Source organism: Delphinus delphis, chromosome 5, assembly GCF_949987515.2.
Source record: "Delphinus delphis chromosome 5, mDelDel1.2, whole genome shotgun sequence".
NCBI classification, from domain to species: Eukaryota; Metazoa; Chordata; class Mammalia; order Artiodactyla; family Delphinidae; genus Delphinus; species Delphinus delphis.
The window spans coordinates 132,903,626-132,930,220 of NC_082687.1; positions in this window are offsets into that span (position 1 = coordinate 132,903,626).

Genomic DNA, 26,595 nt, shown 5'->3' on the forward strand with positions numbered 1-26,595 from the left:
GTGTGCATTCATCAAAGAATGAAGAGCAATGTGACATTTTCAAGTTTTACTAAGTCAGCTAGCATCCGTTGCTATAGTACTCAGAAATGAGGAGACCAGAAAAAGGCAGAGCTGGTTTTCATTATGTGTTGAAAGATGTCAGCAGGATTAAAGTGTCAGAGCAAAAAGAAGAAGAAGGAAAAAAAACAGACGAAGGGAAAGTGAATTACTTTGCAAATGGTTATTAATGAATATAAAAAGCAAACGTAACAGCCAACATTTTGGGGAAGGCAACAAGATACGTAAAAGAGGTACTGAAGGAAGGGGTGACTTTATTATTTTCAAAAAGCACACAAAGTGTCTGAACTTGTCCCTTCCTTTGTGAAGAGGAAAGTAATCTTTCTACACCTAATGTCTCCTAATTTGGGAAGACTCTCTCCTCTATTAGGAAATGAATCAGGCTGGTTTCTGCCTTGGATTAAAAAAAAAAAGATGTCTGAGAATAATTTCATGCCCTTAAAATATCCTTTGAGTGAAATTCATATTCAAGCATGTACTTGATAATTAGTCCTGAAACTTTGTAACTATGTATAACATTTAAAAATAAAGATCCAACCTTTTTTAAATATGGTGGCCTCATAATCTGTCCTTATAACTCCTTGATTTCCCAGTGTCTGTACATTTTGATAATGATACAATATTTATGGTGTACAGGCCACACATTTTGGTGTCATCATTATTCCAATCTCTCCTTCTTTTCATATCAGGATGTCTAGAATTTCCTTCCCTGATCTCTACCTACTATTCTGAGGTCTGTCATTTTCTCCTAAGTTGAATTTTATCCTCAGTCAGTCAACATCCCGGAGACTTGACCTCCTTCCATACTTCTGCTTGACTCCAGAATCTCCATGGTCTCGACTTTCTGTCATAACTGCCATTTAATCGCCCAGCCCTCTTCCTGATCTCTGAGCCCTGTTGGAAAAAGCTAATAAAAGAGGTTGATTGGATACACTACAAATCCAAGCTACCAAACCTCAGGTAGGTCTGCATCACTGCTGAGAAAACTGGGATTTCCCAATTTCAATATTTTCTTGTTCAAGTCTCCTTAACTTTAGCCTAAGCTCCCATACACATTTTGAAATTATTCTATTCTCCTACTCTGTATTTATGATTAACGTTAAATGAGTATCCTTCAACTTCCTGTTTCACATATAAATGTACCTTGGTTGTCACTCACTTTTTTTCATTTTCCATCTCTCTCAGTCTCTCAGTTTTCCACATAAGGCAGATTTTCTCAGTTGAGAATGCGACCAGACTTCATTTCTTCTAACAAGGTTGTGTGTACTTTCAGGAAATGCAACTTAATTTAAACTTGGATGGAAGGAAAAATCATCAGAAAACATGAGTTGTGTGTTTTCCAAGTCTCCCAGACACTTCACCCAGGCTCTTAATCTCATCATCTTTGTATTCCAAATTGGAACTAGGAATCATGATGGGTTGAATAGGACCCTAGGCTAACAGTAATGCAAGCCTTAGGGAAGTCCTCCATATTTGATGGGTATAGAAAATCCATTCAACATTATTATAAGACTTTCTTCAGGAAATATTAGCCATTTAAAATCTTCCCTTTAATATCATGGTTCTGATTAGAACCAGAGATTAATAGGTTCCAAAGCCAAGCATTTTTAGTAAAGATTAAGTTAAAAATAAATAAGCAAACAGAACTCTCATTGGCACTACTTTGAATGGTGCTGCTATATCTTTTGTCTTTTATAATTAATGAGTCTGCAACTAGTCGCTCGTAGGAATTGTTACACTGCTTTACTGAAATAATACATCAATTAGAACGTTGTTCACAAAAAACTCTCATGATACACATATCCTTAATTTTTTTTCTACAATTAGAAAAATTGAAATTGAGAAAAGGATTTCCCTAGACCACGGGTGTGGGGGGGGGGGGAATATGCCCCCAAATAGATCAAAATAAGCTTGCATCTTGTCATTTAGTGTTGGTCTCCGTGAAGCATATTGTTGCTAATAAAAATTTTCAAATGCAGCAAATATGGTTATGAAATAATACAGCCGTGTCAACATTAAGGTAAGAGGACTTCTGTGATGGAAATGTCAGACTCAGATGAAATGGTGACTCAGAAGGCAGAAATTCCAAAAATGGACTCCTAGCAAATTTTGCCAAACTGCCTGAGGCACTTCCCCATCTGTATGTGTAACATGCATTCAGCTATTGTAAAGTTTCTCTAACAGTCCTGGGAAGTGCTATGACAGTAACAAGGAAGATTGATAGCAGATTCCATGGCTCTTTGTTAATCACATTAAAGAACTCTGCTTTGTACTCTGTCGTGTTGTGTCTGGAAATATATATGCCCACCACACCATATTGAAAACTTTTATCCTATTACCCATCTGCTGCCAGTAAATGATCTGTTTAAATGCAAAAATGGGTGATGGGAGTGTGAAACTCAAAGAACTGCCAAGCACACCATTTTTCTAGACCTGGTTCTTCCAATCACCTTTTGAGAAATGAAAGACCCCTAATGCATACCACATTTTGAAATGTTTCCTTAGGGGATTTAAATCGTACTTCAAGTAACTTTAGTTATATGATAATGACAAACATGTCTTCAAACATTAGAGTTGGTAATTTTAAATACATAGATTTGGCATAGCGACTGTTATTTGTATGATGAAACTCAGAATGCAAAGTTTATGAAAACATGTTTCCTTCCATTTAGCTGGCGGAGTTTCTCATACTGGTTCATCAGTTCCCAACATCTACAGTCAGTTAAATAAAAAGCCCTTAAGCGTTGCAGCAAGAAGAACAACGAGTGGTGAGTACATTTCACCAGTTGGAGAGAGAAAAGTTATTTCTTCAATTAATTGGGGCCATCTGCAGGTTATGAAGAGGAGTGTGCATTAACACAGTTAACCATCTCTTTTCTCTTTTTGTTTGATTAATTAATTAATTAATTTATTGGCTGTGTTGGGTCTTCGTTGCTGTGCGCGGGCTTTCTCTAGTTGCGGCGAGAGGGGACAACTCTTCATCGCGGTTCGCGGGCCCTTCACTATTGCGGCCTCTCTTGTTGTGGAGCGCAGGCTCCAGACGCGCAGGCTCAGTAGTTGTGGCTCACGGGCCCAGTTGCTCCGTGGCATGCGGGATCTTCCCAGACCAGGGCTCGAACCCGTGTCTCCTGCATTGGCAGGCGGATTCTCAACCACTGCGCCACCAGGAAGCTCCTCTTTTCTCTTTTAATTGCATTCATGGATTCATTTCTGAGTATTCTAATCAGTTTTGCTCTGGTGTCAGAATTTAAGAGCAATGCCAAACTTATTTTCCCAAATAAAGAGATTACTTAGGTAACATATTTTTTTCAGTGCTTCTGGAAATAATAAATAATAGTAAAATAAGTCTATAACAAAGATGCAATTAGTCACACCAGTAAGTTGTTCATCAGAAATATTTTGAAAAGGCTAGACCGTATCCAAATTGGAGACAAAGTTATTCAGTTCAATAGAACAGTTGCAGTTTGCTCACATGGTGGATGACCGGTTGGAACCGGTAAATAGTATAACACAATTGTCAAGTGCAAGGTATCAACAGGCAAAGCGTCTGGGTCAAATCCTGGCTGTATCACTTAACAGCCATGTGATCTTGGGCCAGTTTCTTTATCTGTAAAATGATGCTAAAAGCTATACCTGACTCTTAAGATTGTTGTAAATATTACATTCACAAATCAGAAGGACTTTACTACCATACATCTAGCACCCCGTTGTTTAAAAATTTCATGAATAAAACTGTACAACTCTCTAGATAAGTCACGAATAAGTCTTAAGAATACAAACTACTGTGTAGAATGGTGAAATAGCCTTGAAAGAGATCTACAGCTCCGGAGAAGCACAGTGTAAATGAAACAGCCTACGTCGAGGAGGCTTACTTTCATCTTAATGAATATAAATGTCTCATTGACTACGTTACTGGTGAGCGTTTTCCACATAAGGCAGATTTTCTCAGTTGAGAATGCGACCAGACTTCATTTCTTCTAACAAGGTTGTGTGTACTTTCAGGAAATGCAACTTAATTTAAACTTGGATGGAAGGAAAAATCATCAGAAAACATGAGTTGTGTGTTACCAACGATCAACCAACCTCATACACAAAAAAACAAAGTATTTTAGATAAGGTAGGTCATTTCTTTTTTTTTAGAATAGATAATAAAAACATAAATCTATCACTTTCTAAGGATTTAGAAACAAGACCTGCTATGTCGCCAATGAGATACTTCCTAATAGTTGCCTGAGAGTTAATAAAATTTAAGTACAGTCTTCAAAGAGGCAGTAATTGCTAATCATTACTTTGTTTAGAATCTCAACTGTTACAATTATAAATAATCCTTCTTTTTATTATGGCTACTTAATGCATTGCCCTCTTAATGATTATTTTCATAGTTAAGGAATGCAATATTATTTAAAAATACAGAGAGGGACTTCTCTGGCGCTCCAGTGGTTAAGACTTCGCCTTCCAATGCAGCGGGTGTGGGTTTGATCCCTGGTCGGGGAGCTAAGATCCCACATGCCTCGCAGCCAAAAAACCAAAACATAAAACAGAAGCAATATTGTAACAAATTCAATAAAGACTTTAAAAATGGTCCACATCAAAAAAAAAAATCTTAAAAAAAATACAGAGAATACCTACTTTCTGTAGGTAGCTTCCCATCGTAAGTTTGGCCTCACAAATTAGATCAGAGAAAATAACAAAGATAAGTTTAGGGTGTTTGGCGTGGTAAGAATACTGGTCACGAAGAGAAAATTTGAATCAGTTTATGCTATGGATTGGAGAAGGCAGACTGGAAACAAGAATAAATGTTGGGATTATATTGAAATGGTCCAGTCAAAATGAGTTAAGGGATACCTGGTAATTTATTGTCCTGTGTCCTAAGACCTCCCTTCAAAAACAGAAAAGTTGAACAAAATGGTGGTGGGCGCATTGGGGGGAGGGGAGAAAGGGAAAAGAAGAGAAGAGAGAGGGAAGAGGGAAGTTCTAAAGAAAGAAAAAATTACCAGAGGTGACAAAGAAGGAACTACTACTAAACAAGAAAGAAGGAACTACTAAACAAGTGGTAAAATCCACAATAACCCAAAGATTATCTGATCTGATAAGGACTCTTAACCGTAAGGGCTGCAGCTTTTAGGTCCAAAACAGTAAAGGAAGTCTGGAACTGAGACCCATGCAAAAAGCCAGTATGCTGGAATGAATGTAGCCTCCTTGAACAAAGGATGAGAAAAAAATACCCACTGACCCACAAAAGAGCAGGCTGTTTCTATGCATGGCTCCATATAGAAAAAATTCTCCTGTGAAAAGGAAAACCAAAGCTTTTGTATGGGTGTAGGTCTAAAATGACAGTATTGTTGCAGGAGAGCAGGGTGTTGTGCGAGCATGGTCTTGTCCTAAGTCTTGGGCAAGTTCCTGGGACCGCTGCCAAGTGAAGGTCCCTGGCTTCATTCAGGAAAGAATTCAAAAGCAGCCACAGTAAAGTGGAAGCAGGTTTATTTAGAGAGATGCACACTCCATAGGCAGACTGCAGACCATCTCAGAAGGCGAGAGGCCCCAGGGTGCAGGGTCGTTAGTTTTTATGTGCTGGGTAATTTCATAAGCTAACATCAATCTTGGATAAAGGGTGGGGACGTCCAGGAATTGGGCCGCTGCCCACTTTTTGGCCCTTTATGGTCTGCCTGTCATGCGTCTGTGGGTGTGTCACTTAGCATGCTGATGTATTACAATGAGTGTATAATGAGGCTTAAGGTCAAATGGAAGTCGTATCTTTCATCATCTGGGCCTAGTAGGTTCTGACCGGTTTTTGTCATATCCTCAATGGCTCTGTCATTTTTTTAAAGGTTGTGCTCTGCCCCCTTCCCTCTTGTCTCAGTACTGCATGACGTCAAAACTCACACAGAATAAGCATAGAAAGTTATCTAGGAGAGGTCATTCTGAGCTACTTAGCAGAAAAAAAAAAACACGCACAGTGTCTCTAAGAGGACACTTCCACCAACCAGAGCACTAGTGATTGCCAGGAGAAAAGGGGAAATCCTTTGAGGTTCTATCTCTGTAAAAATTTTGAACCACAAAAGAGGTACTATTCCATGAAGTGGATTCAACAGACACAGTAACAAGATGAACTCTCTAAGGATTTGAGCTAATGGAACAATATAAATGATACTTTATAATGTATAATTGTTAAGGTGCTACAAGAAGGAAGTTAAATGATAATGCAAAATGCTTTGAATGAAAAAGAGGCAGATTAACAAGAGAAACAAGGACCAAATAAATTGTTTAGAAATGAAAATGTACAAATGAACACAGTCTTTAGACAGGCCAAAAGGCTGATTAGGAACACAGGAAAAGAATGTTGTTGAACTTAAATATATATCTGAGGAAGCTATCTAGAAGCTGCAAAAAGAGATAAAGAGATGAGAAATACAAAACAGAAGAGATCTAGGGAATAGAATGGAAGGCCAGTGTATTTTTAATAGGAGACTGAGGATGGAGAATAGGGAATAAAGACAAAGCAACACTTGGAGAGGTAATAGTTGAAAAATTTCCAGAAATAGTAAAAAACAAAATACTGAAGCCACAAATTACAGTATATTCAAGAGGAGTAACAAAATCTGTTTTTAAAAATATAAATTCAAGATGAATTAAAAATAAATCTTTCTTAAAAAGTATATAAATATCTTTATGCTATCAAGATAAAGAACAATGATGTTAACACATAACAACAACAAAAATAAAACAAAAAGGGTAACTTTATTATGAATATATGACTGTACTGTATTATAGTATGACTATGTTAATATTAAAACTTTACTGTGACAAATGACAGTATAAACAGGGTAAGACCATAGACTGAGAGAATATATTATAACACAGATATATTAAAAAAATATAATTCAGCATGAAAGAGCCAGCGATTCAGTAGAAAATGTTTCAAATAATATGATTAGGTAATTCACAGAAGACTAAAATAAGAATGGTTGATCATTATACGAAAAGATTTTTAAAAGATAGCAAGCATTTGGGAAATCTCCTGTTACATTTTTGTAACTACTTTTGAAAGGAAGTATGTAATATCTATAGAAACTAAAACTTACATACCTTATGACCTAAGAATTCTAATTCAATTGCCATACTTTTTGCAATAGTTACATCAGAGGATAAATAAATGATGTCATATTATTACAAATGGATTACTATATAGTTACCTCCACATTTTCTCCACTGTTTAAGATGTGGATTTCAGCACTTGTTACGTCTACCCAACTCTTCTAAGGGAAACTGCACTGCTGGAAACACCCACTGAAGAGGGAGAGCCCAGGGCATCCCTTGAAGAGGTGACCACTGATTTTAGGAGAGTGAAAACCACAGGTCAGCAAAGCTGGTCCTGTCTGACACAGAAAACTATCCCTGAGAGGGAAAGTGGCGATATGCTGTTAGTCATATATTCGTTCTCTGGAATTTGAACAGAAAAATGTTAGGATAGCTCCGTAGTAGCAGAACTAGAAACAAGAATATATAGGTAATAAGAATCAGATCAAGAGAAGAGGATGATCCTATGAACAAAACTAGAATAAGGAAACAGTTAGCTTCCTTTCACTTAAAAAAAAAAAAAAAGTTAATTGTACCCTCTCCCACTGTATTGGAAACAGATGTTTTTGAACTCTAACTTAAAAAAAAAAAGTGTAGATAAAATAAAACCATAATGAATATAGTTGTAAGGCTAAATTCTTGTTGCTCTTTTCCTTTTGAACTATTTCTTTAGGTATGTAATTTTATTTTTAATTGGAAACTTTCTCAAGTTTCAGAAATCACTTAGAAATCTTATTTACCTAAAAATAAGACAAATGAAAACCTTTTCCACATTTACCAGTATAATTCTCTTGTGTGTTGTTCCTAATGTTTCAAGGATGCATTGATTTTAAAAACTGAGTTACAATAACTTAATTTTTTCCCTTAATTTTTGCCTCAAGATTGATTCTCCCATTTCCTGATAGAACAAAGAATGGAAATTTGATTCTTCATACATACGACTTCTGAGTGAGAATTGTTTTGGGGGAGGGTTATAAAAAATAATGAAATACAAGAAATACAAACTGGTATTAAAAATAATAAGATAAACTCATTCCTTAATTACGCGTAAGATTACATATTTAGTGCCCCCAAAGAAAATGAGATCCTAACATTAATCAAGTTTTTCTTTGGAATAACAGCTTTAAAAAAACAAGAATACCCGAAGACACGTTACAGAAGTTAACTCAGCTAATAGTTTATGAGGTAGTTTTATTTCTGAATTAATTATGCTAATACTTCTCTAGTCAATGGTGGCTGGTGTAGCATGAACAGTGGTGATAGGTGGGGATATTGGTCTGATGGTTCTGAGCAGATTCCATTCCCACGGATGGGAAAAATAGAAAGCAAAAGAGGCAGGAAGCAGCGGTGAATGCAATAGTTAAAACTCAGCTTGCCCTGAGGAGGAGGGGGGAAGGGCGGAGGGAAAGAAAAAAGCGAGAGCAGACAGACAGGTCATGTAAACCATGAGCCAGGAAGTGAATTCTTTAAAATGATGCTTGCCAGAAGCTAAATTCTTGTAAATGTGGGTCTTTTTTTTTTATTTCCCTAATGCTGTTACTATTGGAATGAGGAATACTTGGGGACCGGATGGGAGAGAGGTCAGAAGTCACTAAATTGTAGTTTTATGAAGAATATAATTGCTCTTGCTTCAGTTTTAACATGAAACGCTATAGGCCAAGAAAAAACAATTCGCCTTCTCATGAACCACCGTGTCCAGCATTTCTGGAAGATGTGTATTATATGAGAAACAAATTTTATCCTAAAGCATTGGTTTATATTTTAAAAATCTGTCTGGTTTAGAGTTGCTGGGAGGAGGTGGGGAGGAAGTTGTTAGTCAGGAATGGCTGCTGCTTGGGTTGAATGGGGAGGAACCTAAGTGACTTAATCATTTCAGTTATCTAAAGAAGTTGGTCTGTTTCATATCCCAATGTCTAGTAGAAAAATAATTTGCGGCTAATAGGCATAAAAAAAATCTCTCAATCATTAAAACCTCCAACATTGCTAATCCAGAGTTCAGCTTAGCTTCAGTGCCTTAAAGATAAAATTGAAAAGTACATATTCATACCGTAGTACGTGTACTCAAACATATACTATCGCTTCCTTTTCAGTGATGAAAATCGCGTGTCAGGCATATAGCTGTGATCATCTTAGGGTTAAGGTCAATTGATGAAATAGGTGTTTGATTTCTAACAGTATTTTTTGCAAGTGCCATATACCAGTGAATCACTAGCAGGGAAACCAAGGCAGAACCACCCTTAACGAGTAGCTTAGTACAGTGATATTAGACATATTCAAAACTGAAAAGTCTTTTAGAAAAAAAAGGGGAGGGAGGCTGAGAAATGCCCCTTTTGTATTAGCCTCATTTAAGTCTCACTATATGAACTTTAGTTAAGAGTGAAAATGCTTGCCAAAGTTGCACAAACCCTTAATGTGACTTTTATCATGTAAAAATACCTTCACTTTTACATTTCTTTAGTGTGGCTGATTTTACCCATTAGATAAAATATGTTGAAGTTTCAGGCACTGGACATATAACTATGTCAAATGTATAATGGAGAAATGCCTATCTGTGTGTTTAAGAAGAAAAGTACCTACCCAAGGGATAATTAACATTCTTCTAAAAGAAAATGTTTGTTCCTTCCTTTAAATTTAAGCTTTTTAAAAAGTCTGCTCTAAAAATACATAATCAGAGGGAATAAATGCTAGATAACTAAAATTATTCAAACATCCAGAGGACATTTTCCTCTTCGCATGGTTAGCAATAGAGTCTAGATTTTCATATTCAGTGTTAGTATCTTTAAGGCTAGAGGTTTCTTTTCCAAACACTAAATTGCTCAATAATTTTAAGAACAATTTTGAGTAATCCAAGATTCAAAGAGCTATGGTTAATAAATTGCATCCCCCCTGGGCTTTGAATCAGAATACTCAGAGAGCTTCTAGAAAGGAGAATATACAAATAAAGATAAGATACAGTAAAAAAGTTTTTTTCCAAAACATAACTTTATTCATTCTCTTTGAAATACTGACCATTAATTTATCATTTTAAAATACATTCATTAAAAGAACTATATAAAGTCTCCAATTTCCTCAAATATGGAGTTATACAGATATATATATATATATATATATATATATATATATATATTTATTTATTTATTTATTTATTTTTGACCACGTTGGGTCTTCATTGCTGCGCGCAGGCTTTCTCTAGTTGTGGTGAGTGGGGCTACTCTTCGTTGTGGCGCTCAGGCTTCTCATCGCGGTGGCTTCTCTTGTTGCAGAGCACGAGCTTTAGGCACGTGGGCTTCAGTAGTTGTGGCACACAGGCTCAGTAGTTGTGGCTCGTGGACTCTAGAGCACAGGCTCAGTAGTTGTGGCGCACGGGCTTAGTTGCTCTGCGGCATGTGGAATCCTCCCGGACCAGGGCTTGAACCCGTGCCCCCTGCATTGGCAGGCGGATTCTTAACCACTGCCCCACCAGGGAAGCTCATATACAGAGATAGTTTTTACTGTACGCTATTTAATAACGGCACTTCCTTTCAATAAGACGTTGTATGGGAGGAAAAATATCTTTCTCCTCCTATCTTTCTAGGTTCTTAGCTAGGTCTCTGTAACAAAAGACAAATTAGCAATAGAAACGCACACAGACTTATTTAATATAAATTTTGCCTAACACAGGGGCCCTCATAAGGAAATAGAGCTCTGAAGAAATAGTTAAACCTGAACAGTTTTATGCTAGGTTTGATGAAGAGTGGAAGGTTGTAGGAAAATGTGATGGGACAAGGGGTATGAGCTAGGTGTAGTAAACTGGGGGAAACCTAGAAAGTCTATTGGTTTAGATTCCTTTCAGTGTCCCTGTCTTCAGAGTTAAGGATGCTCCTTTCCTCTGGGTATAGGGAGGGCACCCCTCACATGAGGATCTAATGACCTGCCTCATGGGAGGAGGTCAGAGAGCCTTTCCAGCACTTGCTGTTTCTCACTTCCCTTCAGGTTAAAATATTATTCATGCCAAGGTGCCAGATTTGGGGGTAGTATGTCCTGAACCCCATCAATATTCCAGTGGAGACTCCCAGAGTGTGAATTCCTGAAAATAAAAGTTACTTAGACAAGTAGTGACATTGACCTCATTAAGATATCTGCGTATTGGTCAGAGAAAGTGATACCTCAGTGATTTCATCAGAATGCAAACTAGAGACAGCGTTACCTTAATTGGATTCAAGAACAGTGAAGGACAAATTTCCGTGGGTGTCCTCATATGAGAAATCTGGAGGGTGAAAGAAGGATTAGTCTCAGGCACTCTACCAAATAGTCTAAAAGTTGTTTACATTTGAAACAGGAATTATGTTATTAGAATATGTTAGTGAGCATAACGTAATACCCATGTGGAAGTAAGTGTTTCTCCAATATTCTCTGGGGTGTCTGTCTCACCTGAATATCTCTACAGTTGGTATAAAAATAGTCTGTCACTGGTTAAAGCAGACTGAGAAATAGCAGTCCTGACTCCTGGCTCATTTTCCAAATTACCTTTGTGCACCAGGGAATGAAGCTTGCTTTTAACTCAGTGGCTGTGCAACGAACATATTCCTCATGGAAAACATGCGTAGGAGGTCATATTTCCTCATCACAGCTGGTGTCAGTCCTCTTAGAAAAACAGAAGAAAAGGAATACAATTATTTCACCTCAGTTAATTTGTGAGTCTCCCCAATAAGGCTTGAGTTTCAAGTTATATTTTTGTGAAGAATGAATTAATCAACACCTTGAAAGTTTGAGCTGTATGTGTTGTCTGTGTGTGTGTATGTGTGTGTGTGAGATAGAGACCGATTCATGATGTAGTATGGGAATCCTTGTCTCTCAACAAATAGCACACGTGGGCTCATTTTTGGTTTTAGATAAATTTTAAAATAAAATAACACAGTTTGAGAAAAAGGCTGAACCGGACCCATTATTGGGCAAGTTGTGAAAAAAAATCTTGTTGATTGAAAAGTTTACACTTAAACTGTTCTATACCTCAACTAAGCAAAGTACTGCTCAGAAAGTGAGAAATTCCAGAGCAATTTATTGAAGATATCCTAATATGTTGATTTTCATTTCCTTTCTAGCCATCTTTTTCTTCTCTTTTTCTTTCTGTAGTTTCACTTACTGAGGGACTATTATATTACAAATACCATGCTAAGCTTTGTTTGATAAAGAATGCTAAAATGGAGACCTTGGTCTAAAGGAATTTGTACCCTAATTGGGAAAATAAATAAACACATATGAAGAAAAGAACTTAATAATTATTGAGTACCTGTTGTAGTTCAAGCACATATTCACACAAGCTCTATAACTTGTGCTTCATAAAAATCCTTTGAGGTAGATGCTATTAAGTTACCTGTGTTGAACATAAGGGGAATTAATTTCAAAGAGGCCCAAAGTCCTGCTGCTAATGAATGCCAGACCTAGGATTTGAACCAGAGAGGATTCTCTGTCCAGGCCATGGTTCTTTGTTGTGTACCAAGCCCCTCTCCTCTGCTACTTTTTTCTCCATATAACTTCTTTGCTCCATTTCTCACTTGCCACTCATTCATTCCTTAATGAAGGATGTACTCAAGAACTGCAGAAGGGCTAATTGTGATGACTCCAGTAACAGCTGAGAAATAAGAGGTAGATTTTTCACACAAACAGACAGAGATAGAGTTCCTACGGGTCAAGATGAAGTTGGGAGGGCATTTCCCTCAAATAAATTGTATAGTAACATCACATCCTCACTAGAAAAGCCTTTCTTATATTTTAAGACTTAACTCAAGTGGCCTGTCTTTGGATTACAATGAATGATAGGTGAAATTAAAGGTGGTCAGAGCTCAAACTCCTAATGTTATATATCAGTTTATTGTTGCATTGTTTTTCAGACAGTACGTCATGTGAGAATGTACTGATGGAAATGAATATTTAGTAAGCCAGTCCAGAATGCACTGTGGTAGGACAGTTCACAGAAAGAAAACAAAAGCTTCAAATTTAAGTTCTGTAATATACTGGTACCATCCACCTCTCCAGATGACAGAGAGATCTGATTTTGTCGATATGAAATAGGATTTGTATCACCTATGGGTCCTGTTTGATAGTAAACTTATTGTAATGGAATTACCTGGACTTGAAGTCACAAGATATGTGTTCAATGCTGGATCTCTTTTTATACTAGGTGTGTGATTTGAGACAAGGTATTTTAATCACTGTAGATCTCAATTTCAGTGGCTGAAAAATGAGGAGTGCAATATATTTCATACAGGGTAACACAAATGTTAAATGAGGGAAGGTCAATAAAAATGTTGAGCTTAATATCTTGCACACAGAGCTTAGTACATGTCATATGACACTGGGGAGAGTTTGCCCAACCAGAAAACCTTGAGACTTAGCCCATCTGCCATCTTTGACATATAGTACTGATCATTTGCCCAGTTTGGATCATGACTGCTCAGACAGTGAACAAAATGGAAACCATCTCAAGAAGAAAGAGGGGAGGACAATGTAAAAGTTGGCACTGTACTGCTTCAAATAACGTGGTAAGGCTTTAAAGTGCCAGAAAACAGCAGCAGAGCCTAGAATAGTTCCACAGCAGATAAAAAGAGTGTATAAATTAAGCAAAATCTAGATGACTACTACAAGTATAAAGGGTAGACATGCAGAGAAAGGAACTGTCTAAGAATGGAGTCTGTACTTGGAAATCAGCATCACTATTTTAATCAGTAATACTTTCCACCAGTTTCATAAATTCACTAGAGATCATCTGCTGCTTGGCAGTGTGCTGTGGACTTAATGTATGCATCCCTCAAATTGCTATGTTGAAGCCCTAACCTACAATGTGAATGGTATTTGGAGGTGGAGCTTTGAGAGTATTCAGATTAGGATGAGGTCATGAGGGTGGGGCCCCCATGATGAGGTTAGTGCCCTTATAAGAAGAGGAAGACATCAGAGCTCTCTCTCCTTCTCTTTCTCTGCCATGTGAGGACACAGAGAGGAGATTACTGCCTGAAAGCCAGGAAAAGGGCTCTCACAGAGAACTGAATGTGCAGGCACCTCAACCTTGGACTTCCTAGCCTCCAGAACTGTGAGAAATAGGTGTCTGTTATCTAAGCCACCCAGTCTGTGGTGTTTTGTTAGGGCAGCCTGAGCTGACAAAAGCACAACATAAGCACTCATTTTATAACCACACCCTCCCTCAACATGTCATGGACTGAAGCTCCCCAAAGTTTCTGAGTTCAACAACAAGTTTGTGCTGATTCCCTTGAAGTAAGTTATCCTCGTTTTTGAAAAATTAAAGAAATCAAATTGTGGCTATTAGGCAAGCCTTAGGTTGAGTTCAGGAAATTCTCTTTATATGCTATCAAGTAGGGATTCTGTATATTTTGAGATTCATTTGAGAAGAAACAGATAGTGATGATCAAGGTACCAGGTGTCCCCATTACTCATCAGGGTTTCTCTCTTTTTTTATTGCTCTAGTGAAAACCATAAAGAGCAGGTTATGTAAAATTAAATTGAAATATCATGAACTTCTAAATTTTAAAAGGAGAAACATGATTGAAAGTGATTTCCATACCTCTAACTTTTATATATCATTCAATACTTCATTATATTAACACTGATAATACGTGCACTTGCTATGAGTACTTTACACGTGCCAGAATGTGTCTTAGAGGCATTTATTATCATCATCACCACAATGGTTTGAGATAGCTATCATTCAGATATAACAGATGAGGCAATAGGCTCAGGATGTTTAAGTATCTTGACTAAGCTACTGAGGCAGCTACACATATGAGCTGGGATATTAACCAGTGCTGATGACTCCAGGTCCCAGGCTCTTCCATGTAAAAATAACTTCTGAGGTTTTGGTTTGGTTATATGAATTCAAATGACCTTCTTTCCATGTTTTGAGTACTTTTTCACCAGAGAACCTATCTTAAGCAAGTTCTTGCGTTACACGGTAGCAGCAATAGAAGAAAAGTGAGCACAAAAAACAGGCTACTTAGAACCTTTATCTACTTCTAAACGGAAGAGTATTTTCTCCTCACCATTTACTAAATGTACAGAACATACCAAGTGTTTCGGTTCTTATGGCAATGCATATTTTTGTTGGTTTGTTTGTTTTTAAATGCATATGTTTTTCCCTAAGTTTTTCATTTAATTTACCTGTTTTGAGGGATAATATCTAGGCTAATTTAGGATGCCACTTTTATTTTTCTATCAGTTACTTTTCTGTCTATAGAGTATTAATTTTAATTTCTCTTTTATTGGCAGTTTTCCTTGTATCTTAAAGTCAGTTCAGTTTGGGGAACTGAAGAGTAGGTCCTGGCATCTAACATACATCAATTCTTCATTTTTTGGAAATGGCCGAGAAAAAAAAAATAAGCGATTATAAAATATATTTTGGTGAATCATATAAGGTAGAAAAAATAAAACCACTGTTTCTCTCTAGGTCTATTTCTGATAGTAACTAGACATGGTAACTATGATTTAGGCTTCACAAGAAGACATACCTGATATATCTTCAGTGACTCCAGTGCCTCATGCTGCTACTCTCACAGGAAGAAATTTTCTTTTGGAAGTTAGAAAGTGAAACGTTCTGTGGGAAAAAATATAACAAGCAATGGGGATGATGTGTGCTGGGAGGAGGGTTAAAATGTTAAATGGAGAGTTAGGGAAGCTCCCACTGAGAAGGTGACAGGTAAGCAGAAACTTGGATGAAGTGAGGAAATCTGGGGAAAGAGCGTTCTAGAAAGACAGAACAGCTGGTACAAAGGCAGGAGTGTAATTAGTGCATTTGCAAGTAGGAAGGAAGCCAGTATGACTGAGACAAGATTAAAGAGGTAATGGGTAGGCAGATTGTTCACAGGTTTTTGTACATAGAAGGAAAAGATACAACATAAAAAAGTATACAAGGTTTACCCTGGCTGCTCTGTTGAGAAGATAGTGTAAGGACAAGAATGAAACCAGAAAAACAAATAAGGAGATCATCACAAAAATTCAGTAAAGAAACACTGATGGCTTGGACCAAAATGGTAGCCATGGAACTGGTGAGAAGTGGTTGGATTCTTAATGTATTTTGAAGATAAAATCAACAAGGATTGCCATTGTACTAGATGTGTGGTGTGAGAGAAAGAGCCCAGTCGATGATGATTTCAAGAATTTTGGCCTAAGGGTCTAGCATGATAGAATGGTCGGTAATTAAGATTGGGAAACCATGGGAGAAGCACGTTTAGTGGATGCAGATCAGGAATTTAGTTTTGGACACATTAAGTTTGAGATGCCTATCAGATGAACCCAAGACTGCTGAGATGCAGCTAGAAATACGCAGCAGGTGGAGTTTAGGAGACGTGAATGTGGGTGCTGCCATCATATGGATGGTGTTTAAAGGCACGAGATTAGATAAGATCCCCAAGGGAGTAAGTGGGGGGAGAGAGAGAGAGAGAGAGAGAGAGAGATGAAAAGAAACCCCAACTTTGAGCAGCTCGCTCACTCCGACTTTAAGAGAGAGAGAGATTAGGAAACATCAGCAACATGTACTGAGAGGTAACTGTCAAAGTGCAGCAGTAAAACTAGCAGAATGTGCTGGACTGGACTTCAAGCTAAAGACAGAATTTCAAGCAGCCTTTACTCTTTCTAATAGGTGGCATACTTATAGCTGAGATAAACTCTTGATAACTTATATCACCCTGAAATTTGTGGATATTTAAGTACTCCTTGACGTGTGAAGTAGCAATATTTTCATACACCATTATTTTATCAGACATTATGAGGTCAGAGTCAAATATGAAGTATTGGGCAGCTGCACTATTTGCTGTACTACTTACTCATTGAAGAAAATGATCAAAATTATCAAGCTATTCTTAGGGCAGAGAGCTATACTTCTGCCTCGTTGGATTATGAAACATGATCAGTACGGCAGTACATTGTATTATACAGAAAATAAATGGCGGGAAAATCAAATGTTTCAACCAAATCAGCATAAAATATTTTTTCGAGGTGCCAAAATACATTAGCATTATGTATTCTGGCCACCTTGACTTTAAAAATCGAAGTCTTGATACAAAAGCCTATAATTTGGGAGTGTTCCTGTGCTTTAATAAAGTATGAAGTTTTGTCCCAACGGGTTGGCCGTAGACTCCTGAAGCAGTAGGCTCCCTAGATGTCCTCAAAATACAATATGATGTTCAGAGAATTATTTGGGAGGACATCTACTGACTAAGGGGAAGAAAACACACGTACATTACAATTTTCTTATGAAGAGATCGACTTTCCACGATATTAAAAATGATCACAGCACAGGTATGTGAGCGCATGCATAAAAACACCGCATATTTGTTTTGTTAACTATATCATTAGGATAAAAATAAGTCCTGGCCACGAGGAGTAACAGAAATAATTTTAAGATGATAACAAAAGATACACAACCATAGTGGACATTTTCTGTTTTTAACACCATATTTGGAGAAGAATCAGAGCCCACGTCTCACAGGAAATAGCCCGGTTGCTTATCTGTGAGAAGTTTCATATTCCAAGAACATCCGCTCTGCCCCCCCTTTCCCCTCTCTCTTCCGAGCCCCACCTTGCCTACTTGCCCCTTCAACACTGGACATAAATCAGTTTCATCTGCTAGCTCTTGATGCTCTTTCTTCCATTCCTCTTTCTGTCTTTGTACTTGGGTCTCCACTGCACCATATGGCAGCTGAGAGCAGGGAGAGTGACGACCTGCCTCCAAACAAAAGGGGCTGTGGTGTCAGAGCGGGCCATGAATGCATGGGACACAGTCATGTATAGCAGGGCCTCCAGCCCTGTCGGGTGGGACCAAACGGATGCTGACAGTGCCGACTCCATGTAGACAGAGAAAGAGGGAGCTCCCTGGGCCTCAAATTTAAATTCTTTCTTTCAGTGTGTCCTTTTCCCCACCTTTCCTTCCCTCTGTTTTCTTTTTTTAATTCTGTGCCCAGAACATACTTGTTTATTAATGACAAAGTCAGAATGTGGGGCAGTACAAGAAATTAGAGAATTAAAGCAAGTCGTCTTATTTACACACTTTGAAATATCTCTAGAGAGTATGTCAAGCAACACGTGTTTAAACATGGAAGGGGAAAACAGATACATTTCAAGAAAACCACATCCTTTTTTCCTTTCTCGTGAGGAATCATTCTACACACTGACATGAATTAAGTAACTCATGAAAGAACCGTATCTGGATAATACACGAGGATACAGGCATTAAGGAGAGAATTCTGATTATAACAACTTAACTGCAGTTTCTACGATTATGCCTTTTATTATTTATTATAGTTTAGTATGTCATTCAAGAAAAAAAGGCGCCTTCTCAGTGTTTCCCTTCTTCCCTCTTTCTTGTTCTTCTTGAACTTGCATCCTTCTCCTGTGCCTGTGTATGCATGATTTGTTTCAGTGGAGAATTTCTGCAAAGCAGACACAACATTTTTATTGATGAAGTTAACACCATGCTAGAAGAATAGTACATTCAAGCTGTAAATCCGCCAGCTTTCAGGAGACTCATTTATTCTGTTCCATATGAAAAAAACCCTCTACTACAGGGGAAGAGTTGAATATGACCATATACATTTATGAAGGAACATTTTATGCTTTATTGTGGTAGACTATTGCTGGCCTTCGAGGCTGGTGTTGATTTTATTTGATGAACGTAAGAATATAATAAAGGGTAGAACAGGCATCTCTCACCTCTCTCAACCACGGTCCACCCACCGTACAAGGCATCCTGGATCACAGTATGCCAGGCCCCTCGGGTTATTTAAAGGAGCTTCGGCAAGCTTCCAAATTCTGGTGTCTGACCTTTTACAAGGAGGCAACAATAACAGTTCCTCATGAAGTAGATCAGTGGACATGCGCAGAGTACCTCAACACTGCCACGTACTATTCCACCAAAATCTTTAAAAATAGAGTGAAGCTTACATGGCTCATCCCAACGCATTGTTCATAATACACCCTCCTAACAGGGCTTCTTTTCATAGTTTTACTATGAACATACCTTCCTTCCCTCTTTAGCTATAAAGTCATTTAATGCCCGTCAATTATACATGCAAGTTTTAAAAACTCGTATATAGTGATTTTCTTTGTTCAGTGTAGTCTGAGATGCATGGTTATCTTCCAGTAGATTCAAAAGCAAAATGATAGGGGCTTTTCATTTATGTTCTTCATAAATTCTCTTTCACAATGACCATAAATGTTTGGTCTCACGTGAAACATTCATTAAAATAAACATTCATTAAAATAAACAGAGCCAAGAGCTGAGGGTGCCTGTGTTTAGCTCAAATCAGGTTCTGTATGTTTCTGCAGGCAGTAAGAGTTATGTGGTACATCATCTGCCAGAAAGATATGTATAGAGAGGACCCTCTGTGATACAAACAGAAAGCAAGCCACAAAGCAACTATTCACCTTGTTCTGTTCACTGCAGCCACATCTGTTTACATGGCCTCTGCTCCACCCTGAAAGGTTTTGTCCTCCCACCTCCATTTCATTTTACACAGCTCTCAGGGGCTGATGGTTTGGAAGATTTTTCTTTTTCTTTCCCCATTAAAAGCAAGGGATTCAGATCTGCTTTGTGAAACAGAAATCTGAAAAACAGGTTTACAGATAGCAGTTGTTCCTTTTTCTAGTCTATCCAGTTGGAGTTCTAGTGAAGGATAACTATAAACTCCAACTCATTAATTTTTTTTTTTTTTTTTTTTTTTTTTTTTTTTTTTTTTTTGCGGTACGCGGGCCTCTCACTATTGTGGCCTCTCCCGTTGCGGAGCACAGGCTCCGGACGCGCAGGCTCAGCGGCCATGGCTCACGGGCCCAGCCGCTCCGCGGCATGTGGGACCTTCCCAGACCGGGGCAAGAACCCGTGTCCCCTGCATCGGCAGGCGGACTCTCAACCACTGCGCCACCAGGGAAGCCCCTCATTAAATTTTAAAGTAACTTTAACACACAAGGTATGTTTCTTTAGGAAGCTAGGAGACTGTATTATTTTCTCAGCTCTGCTTATTACTAAATGTGTTTGCTTCCGTTTGACACAATCGTATTTTTAAAAAGTATGCTCTTTCCGAGTGAAACTGTAAGAAATGAACACATTATCTAGAAATCGAATATTACAGAATTCTCGCTATATGAATACTTTATAATAACAGATTATATTTTTATGACACTTTACATGTTACAAAGTGATTTTACCCACATTAGTTTATCAGATCCTCAAAAAAATCCCTGAGGAAGGCAGGGCAAATATTATCACCGTTTATATCATATATCACCAAAAGAAAAACGAAGCTCACAAAAATTCAACCCGGTCAATTTTAAAGATCTAACTGGCTTTATTGAAAAATTCCTGAATTGGGCGCTATCCCACCTAGGAAGTAGAGAGGAGCTTCAAGGAGCTATACAAAATGGAAGGCTTTGATAGGCAGAAAGGGGAAAAGAGTAGATTGTTCCAGGCTTAGGTAAAGTACCTATGGGGAATGGAAGGGAGCTATGTGGCAGATTACCTCATTGGTGCTGACCGGAAAATTCCAGACTGGCCAATTACGATTACATTCCTGGGGGAGATTGTAACTGCAATTAAGTTAGGTATTAAGTCTTGTTTTACTGATGTGGAGCTTAGCACAAGTGATGCCATTTCGGGCCCGGTGTTTTTTTTTTTTTTTTTTTCCAATTCCCCACTTTTATAATCAGACTGTCAGGTTAACTGAGAGATGTGATCAAAGTTTAAGGCATCAGTGCCACTCTTAGCTACCACTCTAATTCTCAAAGCTTTGTTGATCCCTTGTGTGGAATCCACAAGTCATGATGTTTTTGCTTAAGTCCTATGATATTCACAGGTTCTCTTCATTCCTCTTCTGATGTTCCAGTCTTAGGGAGATCATTTGCTTAATGGTTAACAGCTGCAAACACACATTTAAAGCTTTTGAGAGAATACAGTGCATCAGGGATATTATTCTGATTATAATGAGCAGAATAATTCCCAGTGTTTGGGGGGCACTTCAGAGCCATTGTCCCCAAGACCCAAACCAATCAAAATCAACTAAGTCAAAGAAAGTCATAGGTTGATCTACCATCCAACTACATTATCTTCAATTTGCTTAGGGGAGAAAGCTTGAAAAATATTTCTGTTGGGCTCTATCAGCTTTCAATCTCTGAGCAACACTTGACCGTAGAGCTACCTAATAAAAAATCCTTTTAAATATCTTGTCAATATTTTAGCTGGACAACCAGTAAATATTTCTGGCAATATTGAACGATTCCTTGGACTTAAGAGATGTCCCCAAAGCGGGTGCAAAAGATATTTTATTTTCCTGTCTCCACTGGCTACTACCAACAGAGATCTGGGAGAGCTGACTTTGGTAGGAATTTTGCTTTTAATTTTAGTTTCCCCCTGGGTGTTAAGTGGAATAACATAGCAGTTTTCCAGAAAGAAATCCCTCAAGAGTGTCATCAGCTTTGGGAGAGGGTCATATGGGGGTCCTCCTTTGAAAGAAGCTATGGGGGTATCTGTAAGGCCATTAACTTGGTATTTTGCTTATGGTCATGTAGTCTTTTTAGAGTGAAAAAAACCGATTTGGAAAGAGGATTACTAGAATGAGTGCACAAGTAAAGGAAGGAAGCGAACAATTGGAGCTATGTTCGTCGTATAGTCTTTTGCTTTAGGTGCGTCTTATATCTTTAATTTTCTCATTAGCCTTTTTTTTTTTTTTTTTTTTTTTGCGGTACACGGGCCTCTTACTGTTGTGGCCTCTCCCGTTGCAGAGCACAAGCTCCGGACGCGCAGGCTCAGCGCCCATGGCTCACGGGCCCAGCCGCTCCGTGACATGCGGGATCCTCCCGGACCGGGGCACGAACCCACGTCCCCTGCATCGGCAGGCGGACTCTCAACCAGTGCGCCACCAGGGAAGCCCTCGTTAGCCTTTTACAACGAATCTTTCAATGAAGCTATTTTGGAATTTTGAAGTCTTTTGGAGGCTACCGTGTACGAATTAAAATAGGTATCCCATTCTGTTTGTTTGATTTGGAAGCTCTTGTTTTTAAGTGCACTTTTAAACTAATCTTATCTGATTCAAATGTCCCTTCTAATGGCCATTGTGATTCCCCTGAGGGCTGGCAGCAGTTTGGTAGGACCCTAGCTGCAAATGGAGTTCAACCCACATTTCTGTCTGGCCATATTTTGAGGCTCCCAACCTGACAGTTACCAGGTTAAGCTCTCAGGACATAGTAAGATTTTGCCATTTTTGTAAATATCTACCGCTTCTGCAATTATAGTTCTTAGACATAAACACTTGACTCTAGAAATTAAAGATCTCAGTTCTTTTCTCTAAGCTTTATCTACACAAAGCAAGACAAACAAAATTACCAGTATTAGGGACTGCCATTAGCTTTAGTTGTTTCCAAATTGTTAAACAATTGATTTCAAACATACAAACAAAACTTCAAAATGTTTGAAAACTAAATAGTGAAAAACGCTAATGGTAACAGAAGAGTAACTGGCAGAAGGAATTCTCCTGCATACTATGCCACTCACCACCTGCTGCTTTATGTGGAACAGAGAAAATGAGAAAAGAAAAGAAAAAAAAGATGAAGCCCTTCACTGTCAAATAACACTAGTGCCCAAGATAGAAAGCCTGTATAGAGATGCTCTACAACCATGTTTCTCATCCCATAGTTTAGTTAATAAATATTTACTGGATGAATTCATAGTTATGGCCCAGAAAACTTTAAAATGGTAGATATAGGTCATTCCTGGGTAAATTTAGAAGTACTAGCCAGGAAATTTTAGCAGAAAAGAGGATTTTAAAGATATCACCCAATGAGAAGCAGCAAAGTGACACATTTCTTTAATTCTCATTATTTATTAAAAGTTCCATGTAAATAACTTATGGTAAATGGATATTCAAGCAATAGCACATTCTAGTCCATACAATACTTGTAAAATTAAAAATGAGATCAGTCTTCAGCAGCCATAAAACTCAGTTTTAGCAAAGAATAGAAGATGTTTCCACCAATCCTGCTCAGAGTTGGTTTGAGTATGTGAAGAAAGATTCAAAACTAAACTGTGAACTAAAATCACAGTTTTTTCCTTTCATTCAGAAAACAATTATTTGAGAAAACATCAAACATAACTTAAAAAGAAAAGATAAAAGGCACAAAAGTAAGTGACATTGATGGGGAATTGCATATAGTTGCCAAACTGGAATTCAAAACCATGTCTACATTTTTAGGAGTTAAAAGAGAAAAAAAAAAAAAACAATGAAGATAATTGGTATTTCCTGAGCTTAAGGAAATAAGCTCAACAGGACATATGGTTTCATTTTGGGGTCTCTAGTTTCTTATGAAAATGTTACTATTTCTGTAGGCATCTTCATTTAAGGGAATGGGAGAAATAACGAATTAAACCAGAGATAGTTCAGCTGATTTTGATTTTATCTTATGGTTTTCACCTTTTTAGCATAGTAAATAATTGGATTCTTTGGGGAAAAGAAAGTTCTATTAAGTAGGGGAAAAATAAAGCATTTAAAAATCATATTGTCTCAAATACATCCCAAATGGTATGTGTTAAAAAAATTATAAATCTCCTTTACTGTATTTCATTGTTGCTAAGAAGTTTTATCCATTTTCAATTTTACTTTTTTTGAGCTATAATGTGCTGTTTCTTGAGTATCAATTTACCAAGTTATTTACGTTACAATTCCAATAAATAATGAAAATAATTGCCCAGAAGTTATGGCATCATATAATCAAGACAGTATTTGTTCTATGATACATTCAAAACAACTAAGCACGGCTTCCCTTGTGGCACAGTGGTTGAGAATCCGCCTGCCAATGCAGGGGACATGGGTTCGATCCCTGGTCCGGGAAGATCCCACATGTCACGGAGCAACTAAGCCCGTGCGCCACAACTACTGAGCCTGTGCTCTAGAGCCCGTGAGCCACAACTACTGAGCCTGCGTGCCACAACTACTGAAGCCCACGCGCCTAGAGCCTGTGCTCCACGACCGGAGAAGCCACCGCAATGAGAAGCCCACGCACTGCAACGAAGAGTAGCCCCCGCTCGCCGCAACTAGAGAAAGCCCGCACACAGCAACAAAGACCCAACACAGCCAATAATAAATAAAATAAATAAATTTATAAAAGAAAAACTACTAAGCAAAGTAAGACTTCAAAATTTATCAAGGGAAGTGGTGTTTTTTTAAAAATATTTTTATTGTTAAAAAATGCTACCATCATCTGGCCCTTCAGCGAGTCCTAATCCGTTTGTTGGTGGAGAATCTTCCCTCAATGTCGATAGCTGCTGACTGATCAGGGTGGTGATTGCTGAAGGTTGGGGTGGCTGTGGGAATTTCTTAAAGCGAGACAACAATTGAATTTACTGCATTGATTGACTCTTCTGTTCACAAAAAAATATCTCTGTAGCATGTAATGCTGTTTGATCGCATTTTACCCACATAACTTTCAAAATTGAAGTCAGTCCTCTCAAACCTTGCTGCTGCTTTATCAGCTAAGTTTATATAATATTCTAGATCCTTTGATGTTATTTCAGCAGTCTTCACAGCATCTTCACCAGGAGTAGATTCCATCTCAGAAAACCACTCTCTTTTCTCATCCATGAAAAGCAACTCATCATCTGTGAAATTTTTAACATGAGATTTGCAGTGATTCAGGAACATCTTCAGGCTCCACTTCCAATTCTAGTCCTCTTGCTATTTCCACCACATCTGCAGTTACTTCCTCCACTGAAGGCTTGAACCCCTCAAAGTCATCCATGAGGGTTGGAATCAACTTCTTCCAAACCCCTGCAATGTTGATATTTTGACCTCTTCCCATGAGTCGCACATGTTCTTAAAGGCATCTAGAATGATGAATCCTCTTCTGAGGTTTTCCATTTATTTTGCCCAGATCTATCAGGGGAATTACTATCTATGACAGCTACAGCCTTATGAAATGTATTTCTTGAATAACAAGACCTGAAATTACTCCTTGATTCATGGGCTACAGAATGGATAATGTGTTAGTAAGTATGGAAACAACATTAATCTCATTGTACATCTCCATCAGAACTCTTGGGTGACCAGGTACATGTCAATGAACAGTCATGGGAAGTGGTGTTTTTGAGGGGTAATAGTTTAGTTTTCTTTTTATTAGAAAGTCTCTACCCAACCCTGACGTGACTTTAAAATCTAGAGCCACCTCATCTCAGTTCTTAAACACCTTGACGTCAAAGGACATTCATTATGCTAGACAGAATATGCAAAATGTATATGGCATTATATCTTACTACTACAATGGTTGATTTGGTGTGATAGTTGTATAAAATATACATGAACAATTCTTAAAACAGATCATATTTAATGCTAAGTAATAGAAACACATGCAAGATACAAAAGGAAATTATGCTATCTCAGTACATAGCTTCAGAGGATTAAGTAGATTTAAAAAGCAGATCAGAAGAGTTGTTTTGGTCCATTCAAAATCAGATGTTTCCAAGAATAATATGCTATATTGCTCCTTGTTACCACTGAATATTATATATATATAAAATATGTATTTATTTAATATTACATTATATAACATTTATAATATATATCTTATAACATATATAATATATGTTGGCCCAGAAACTACAAAGCCAATGTCTGTTTTAATTTAAATAAATTGACCCTGCTTGTACACTCAAAGAAGACCCTACACTCCTCAGTTCTACTTCCCAACCTAAGTTATTAGGAATTACATGCTCCAAAATAAACTCTTTGCGATCATGTACCCTCGGGTTAACACAACGAACGATTTCAGAGTTTTCTAACCCTTCCTCTCTCAAAGATATTCTAGTTCCAAATTTGTTTCAGTTGGACCTTGAGGTAAAAAAAATAAAACTTTTCCATTAGTAAAATGATTTTCCCGTTATAGAGAACTGCAGAAAAAGTACTAAAAAAGAAAACTTTAATGAAATACACTTCAAGATGAGAATGGCAAAGAGAGTGGGAAGGACAAAAATCTTTATAGTGGCTCCCATTAGCTCCCAGATTCTTTCTCTTTTTTTCAGAAGACTCAGTAAATAAGGTCAAATTCATTGAATAGACTGTTTATTCAAATGAAGCCACACTGGAACAAGCTTTCTTGAATAGTAACTGGGAAAAAGCTATGTAGTTAATTTGTCTCATGAAATTGATTTTGAATCTTTCTCTGTATTAAAGAGGAAAGACCAAAATCTACCCAAAGGTGAACTTTGACAAGATGAATGAACTTTGGACTTCCACTAGTGAAAGGGAGCTGCTCATCTTATATCTTGTAACTCAATAACAAGAAAGCATATGTGGGGAAAAAAAAGAATAGATTTTTGCTTATTCACATGTATGAGTGGTTTTGTCTGAGTTTTTTTGGTAAAGTTTCCAAAAAACAACTCTGTTATTGCCAGTTCATTAACTTATTCTTATTTTCTATTTGTAAAATACTCAGTAGTTATCT